This window comes from Euprymna scolopes, chromosome 13 (genome assembly GCF_053919585.1).
Source record: "Euprymna scolopes isolate OS-2025 chromosome 13, ASM5391958v1, whole genome shotgun sequence".
NCBI classification, from domain to species: domain Eukaryota; kingdom Metazoa; phylum Mollusca; class Cephalopoda; order Sepiida; family Sepiolidae; genus Euprymna; species Euprymna scolopes.
In genome coordinates, this window is record NC_136494.1 from 67,140,777 (window position 1) to 67,147,963 (window position 7,187).

Genomic DNA, 7,187 nt, shown 5'->3' on the forward strand with positions numbered 1-7,187 from the left:
AAAATGATTTTATCTTGTATTTAAGTGTATGCATTCTTTAATTTTTATTTTGTGATTATCTTTTAGTTTAGATAAGATTATATTCGATTTATTTAACGCCGTATTTGACAAATATTTTTGTGCGATGTTGGAATTTTTATTAAAACACAGAAAAATCATGTACGTACCTGTCACAGACCGTAAGTCATTCTAATAAATCACGTAAATTTGTTTTCTTTAACACAAAAATCAAATTTTCCAAGGAAAAGAGATGTGCTTTGATCTGCCATATTTTAAATAAACGGCAAGTCAATTCAAATTATAGATAAAAAATCAACCGTATAATGGCTAAAATGTACTATTAAAACCGCTGACACACATAAATGCATAATTCTCTAAATAAAAATCGGTATCAATTTACGTAAATTTTGGAATATGACAATTCGTTCTGTGACAGATATTTTGACGCTGTGTTTTCAATATAAAATAAAATACGCATCAGGTGCGCTTGAAAGCCAAATTACAACGCAATATTACGAAAATAAACTTTCTCCAACTTTACAACATGGCAAGAAAGAAAGAGAAAGCAAACATACTGAGGATGGAGTTTGACTCCGAAATATTTAAATTATGAATTTCAAACAAGTAAAATATTTGTTTATTTTCGTGATATTGCGTTATAATTTGGCTTTCAAGCGCTTCTGATGCGTATTTTATTCAATTTAAATTAATGCTTCTATAACTCACGCCCCTGTTTTCGATGTATTTAAAATATATGAATCTTTTTGTACTTATGCGCTCATGCTATCGTGCTGAAATAACGTTATTTAAAGCCATTCTTAACAGGGGAGAGTTTTTTAAAAAAAAAAACTATTCTGTATTTTCATCTAACAATTCAATAAAAAAAAAACTTTAATTTGACTTAAATGCTGTTAAAACTTGCATGAAGAGTGCATAAGCACCGAATATTTTTTTCACAAGTACAGAGAAGAGACCAGCTCTTTATTTTAGCATGTTTTCATTGTTTGCAATTGGCCCAATTGAGTACTTCTACAGAATTTAAGCCTAACGGTTTTTTTTTTATCACCCTAACCCAACTAAAGTTACATTTAGTTCAGAAAAATCTGTTTGGTTCAAAAGCGCCAGAAATTGTAATAACTATTTGCACAGAAGAGGGTAATGGATTTTCGGTAAATATAAAGAATCACTCCACCCTCGAAAATTCCTTTAGAGTTACCACTTTTGTAGGTTTTCAGAGGCGCTGAAAACGAAAATAACGTTTAAAATTGCGGCAAACAAGTAGTTTCTAAGATATAAACAAATGTTAGTTTCCAAAAGATGGGGGATTACTTTACTTTGTATAATAATAATTTAACGTAAAATAAGCACCCACTTTGTCGCCACCATTATTTTTTTTTTGAGGGGGGTGAGGGGGAGGACTTTATTTTCACTCTCGGAATATCCTTTAAAATCACCATTAACGTTTAAAATTCAAGGAAACAAGTAGTTTCCAAGATATGAAGAAATGCATTCATTTTGCTGCCACTTTTTTCTGGAGGGGCTGCCGGTTGATGTTTTTCGTTCTTTTTTTTGGAGGGGATATTCAATTATAGAACTTGTATAGTTCTTTTAACAGGTGCTCCTGCAATTTAATAAACCGTTTTAGCTTGAGTAACGCGCTGACATTAACCGAGCAGAAGAACCGTTTAATATTTCACAATTCTGTTCACATTTGGTAGGAGGCGGTGGAGGGGCAGGCGCCCCCCTCCAAAATGGTCATAAAGTGGGTGCTTTTCTTCATATCTTGGAAACTACTTGGGTGCTAATGCAAAGTGATCCGCGCTATTTTTAAAATCGTATTTCCAAGTTTAATTAAAGTTTTGTTTTATTCAATTGTAAGATTAAAATACAGAATAGATAAAAAACACCTTCCCCTTCCATGTTAAGAATGGCGTTTTAAATAACGTTATTTCAGCACGGATAAATAAGTGCATGAGTACCATTACTTGTTTCCTGGAATTTTAAACGTTAGTGGTATATTACGTTAAATTGTGTTCATTGTACGTTGAGCCCCCCAAAAATTTGGCCATAAAAGTGGGTGCCCATTTTATGTTAAATCATAGAAAAGTGACCCCCCCACTTTTTTGCCACTAACATTTTTTTAACTTGGAAACTACTCATTTGGCGTAATTTTAAATGTTATTTCCGTTTTCAGCACCCCCGAAAACGTACAGAAGTGGAAATGATTTAATTTACTGGATTTTCTTTTGGTAGCGAAAGTAGTGTGAAACTCCAAGGCATACTATTTAGAAGCTAGATATTTAAGTTAGGGGTGTTACCGAATTTTGTTCGTTCCTAGTTTCATGGGCAAATGAATGCCTTCAGGTTCATTTGGGTATTCTTCCTGGCGGAGCTGAGTGGTAAGCAAAAGCATGGCCAGTACATCATTTAGAAATGGTCAAGTTTTTTTGGGAGGGGGGAGGGCAGGGGTGGAGATAAGCTTGCAAGTAGGCCAACTTTGGTGAAGACATGAAATATTAGAAGGTAAAGGAGGAAATGATGTAGCTTAAAGTAAAGACGTGTTTTTGAACTTTGATACAATTCTGGATATTTGCGAAAGGGTCAATTAAAACCCTTTCACTTCTACACGAGAATGTTTTTTATATGCAAAAAAACAAAAAAACAAAAAAAAAACCCCAAAAAACTAAAAACCAAAAAAACTAAAAAACCAAAAAAAAGAAAAAAAAAGTCTAAACTTTTATTACGATAAAACTGGGTACTTAAGCAGAATATGGACCGTGCTAAAATAACATTTTAAATTTATTCTCCAAACAAGTGGGCTTTTTAACTGTTCTGCACTTCCACTTAGCAAATTCGGCACTCATTGATCCGTGCTGAAATAACGTTATTTAAAAAGCCATTCTTAACATGGGGAAGGGAGTGTGCTTTGTACTTATTCTGTACTTTAACCTTACAATTGAATGAACGTCTTAAAACTTTAAAGTTGGAAATACGATTTAAAAAAATAGTGCGGATCAGTAAGTGCATTAGCACTGCAAATTGATACCCTACCTAACTTAAATGCTACCTAAAAAAGCTATTTCTGCATTTACCGATCAGGGGATTTCAGGGGATTTCACGAAGTTTCCCGGATATGCTCGGCCATTGACGGGAATAACCGCAAACGACCGATCACGAAGCGTTAAACCGCCACGAAAAAAATTATAACAGGAAAAATGAAAATGCAATCAAATTACAAACATGTATCTAACTCAACAGTGCTAATGCACTAATGTTAAATACTATTTAAAAAAATAGCACGGTAAGTTCAATTACATTTTTATACTTATTAGAGGTGAAAGTACAGAATTATTAAAAACACCCTTTCTCCCCATGTTAAGAATGGCTTTCGGTAAATTTTTGCTTACTTTTCACCATATCTTTTAAAATGACATTTACAGGTTTTACGGTTTGCTGATAACTAATAGCGCATTTAGATTTTGCGCAACCAAGTAGTTTTTCGCATATTAAGCAATATAATTCCTTATGTTATACGCGCAACTGCATATTTTTGCAGAAAATTTAAATGCGATATTCGTTTTCAGCATACTTGAAAACAGAAGTCATTTTAAAGGCGATTAAAATGGAAAGTAAAAACTTACTTGGCTTTTTAAATAACGTTATTTCAGCACGGTAACAGTGCATAAGTAAAAACCCAAACAAAACTAACCGTAAACCCTAACTCTCGCGATTAATTTTATTTCTTCCAATTTATTAAAAAGTAGCCTTCATAGAATTGTTTTAGCTAAAACCAGACAAAAAAAAAAAAAAAAATTGAAGAACGCTCGGCCAACCATCTGTCGGAAAGACAGCTGTTGAGCGAGCTCGAGCCAACAGCGTGAAAATCGCGGGTCAATAAATATAGAACCACCCTAAAAAATAGCGCGGGGCATATTCTGCATAAGTACCTACCATAAGGTTTTGGTACTCATGCACTTATTGAGCCATGCTTAACATTTAGGTGCTAATGCAGAGAGTGATCCACGCTATTTTTTAAAATCGTATTTACACGTTTAATTAAAGTTTTGTTTTTATTCAATTGTAAGGTTAAAGTACAGTATAGATACAAAACATCCTCCCTCCCCATGTTAAGAATGGCTTTTTACATAACATTATTTCAGCACGGATCACTGAGTACTTTAAGAAAGCTATTAACATGGGGACGGGGGTGTTGTGTACCTATTCTGTACTTTCACCTAACAATTTAATAAAAACAGATATCGTAAAACTTTAAACTTGAAAATACTTTTTAAAAAATAGCGCGGTTCAATAAGTGCACCAGCATCGAGGTTTTCTAATTGATTAAAATAATCTGCGAAATCGGTAAAAGAATTGGATTTGATAATCTCAGTTCGTAGTGTAAACTGTTGACGCTTTGACCATGCACGTGCACGACTGAAAATCGCTGGGAACCTATTCGAAATATCCTCAAATAAAACGAATAAAAGTTTATCGGCGCCAGACTCCATTTGCAATTTTCATTACAGAAAAAAAAAAAAAAAAAAACGTTTTGAGGCAATCGAGAAATACAATTTGAAAATAAAAAGTTCAGGTCGTTACGTACACAAAGACTCCGGAATCAGTAAGTACTAAAATTCTTGGGTTGTCTGTTCTGTATAAGCACCTTAACTTCATTATGGAAAGAACACAAATGACTTAAGCAAATTAAATACGAATCTTAAAACTTTTAAGATTTCTATTTGTATCGGAATTAAAATTGTAAAATTTTATGGCCACATAAATACTGGGTACTCGTGCAGAGAGTGATATGTGCTGAAATAACGTTATTTAAAAAGCCATTCTTAACATGGGGAGGATGTTTTGTACCTATTCTGTACTTTAACCTTACAATTAAATAAAAAAACAAACTTTAATTGAATTTGGAAATACGATTTAAAAAATAGCGCGGATCACTGCATTAGCACCAAATATTGAAATAGTATTTACAAAATGCTGAAGTGAAACGATATCAAACATTACCATCTCTTTCGCAAAACAAATCAATTAAAAATGGGAGGTTGAATTGAATATGGAAAAGAAATAGAATAATGAGTAAATGTTCAGAATAGTTAACACTAACTCATAAAAAACAAGGGTACTTACACGTATGTTACTGTGCTAAAATCATTTAGAAAACCATTTAACAAGGGGGAAAGGGGGTTTCGTAATTCTGTAATTTCACCTAATATTTTCAGAAAAGATATCGTAAAACTTGATTTCAGCTTGAAAAGTACTAATTAAAAAATAACACTGTAATATAAGTGCATACGCACCAAATCAAGATTTATAGAATTCGGGCGCTTTAAACCAACACATTTCAGGTGAAGACATTACGTATTTATGCATCATGTCGAAATCAGTATGAATTCTAAAACCTAAAATGGGTACTTATGCAGAGAGTGATCCGTGCTGAAATAACGTTATTTAAAAAGCCATTCTTAACATGGGGAAGGGAGGGTGTTTTGTACCTATTCTGTACTTTAACCTTACAATTGAATAAGAAACATTCAAAACTTTAAATGTGGAAATACGATTTAAAAAATAGCGCGGATCACTCTGCATTAGCACCCTAAAATGATCCAACAGATAAATTATAAGCAATAAAATTTATCGACTCATCGAGTTTTATCGTATGTTTTAATGTGGAAGAGTTGCACAATTCAGTATGACAAATTGAGTTATGTCCCTTCATTTTTATTAAGGGCCGCTATTTTTAAAACAATGTCAAAACGTAGCTGTGGATGATTTTTTTAAAAATACATCTCGCACATCTACTGGATCAGTTGTAATTTTTTCTAATTTTTACACAGCACGTAAGTACGTAACAGTTTCTACCTGAAATGTGTTTTAAAATAACTAATTCGCCAGAACACTGAATTGTTATAGTGCGATCTGTAAGCTGCATACGTTTACAATTTTTAAAATATTTTGTAGAAAGATCAACTATTAAATGGATAAAACTGTAAAGCTCGTGTAAAAAAATGATAGTACAGTACCTTCTCTAAATAATGTTATTTAGAAGACCATTCTTAACATGGGGAGAGGAGGGTGTTTTGGGTCAATGTGGTTTTGTTCCACTGAAGACTTACCTGCAAAGGGTATTCCTAATGCCGTTGGGGTGTTTATTTCTAAAGCCGTTCTTAACATGGGAGGTTTAACTTTTTGCAAGTACGTCTTCAGCGGGACAACCAGGTCACATTGACCGGGTTTTGTAAGTTTTGTACTTTTACAGATTCAAAAATGTATTGCGCTGGTGGAGGGGGCACCCGAAGACGGTCAGTGTGAACTGGTTGTCCAACCTGCGGAGTGTGCTTATTCGGAAAGCCGTTCTTAATATGGGGAGGTTGGGGGAGTTTAACCTGAAAGGCATTTTCTTATTTCCAACCTTCCCGTAATTAACTTCTTACAAGGTAAGTCTTCGGGTGGGCTCCAGTGCACTTTCACCTGCAAAACTTGAATTTAACTGGAAAATATTATGAAAAAGAAAGACCCCCCCCCACGTACCTGCTCTACATAAGCACCCAAAATGTTTCGTAGTAAATAAAATAATGGTTCTAATGCACTTATTGATCCGCGCAATTTTGGTAATCATGCAGAGAGTGATCCGTGCTGAAATAATAACGTTATTTAAAAAGCCATTCTTAACATGGGGAGGTGACGGTGTTTTGTACCTATTCTATACTTTAACCTTACAATTGAATAAAAAACATAAAACTTTAATTAAACGTGGAAATATGATTTTAAAAAATAGCGCGGATCACTCTCTGCATTAGCACCCAATTTTTAAATACTATTTTCAAGTTTAATTATATTTTTATATCTGTTTTTATTAAATTGTAAGGTTAAAGTATAGACTAGGCACAAAACACCCTCCCCATGTTAAGAATGGCTTTCTAAATAACGTTATTTCAGCACGGATCAATAATTGCACTAGTACCAAAATAATTTTAAGTTTATGCCAATGGAGGTTATTATGTAGAAAGCTATGTACGGTAAAAATGAAGATAATATACGTACACTTCGTCGTATTTAGTTCCTGCTAAAAGATTAAAGACCAGTAAACTATATCAAAGAATATTAGCGCTTGTAGATATACGTGCGCCAAGCAAAATGGAAAAGGCAGAGAACTTACGGTGCTTGTGCTGATT

At 33.6% G+C, this 7,187-nt stretch overlaps 1 protein-coding gene across 1 annotated transcript in view; it reads right to left on the reverse strand.

Moving 5' to 3' along the window:
* The window catches only part of LOC145292354 (uncharacterized), an 18,525-nt gene extending 11,338 nt beyond the window's left edge, over window positions 1-7,187 (reverse strand). The window contains exon 1 of the mRNA XM_080138685.1: window positions 7,172-7,187. The gene's annotated coding sequence lies outside the window, so the exon portion shown is untranslated. The remainder of the gene's footprint in view (window positions 1-7,171) is intronic.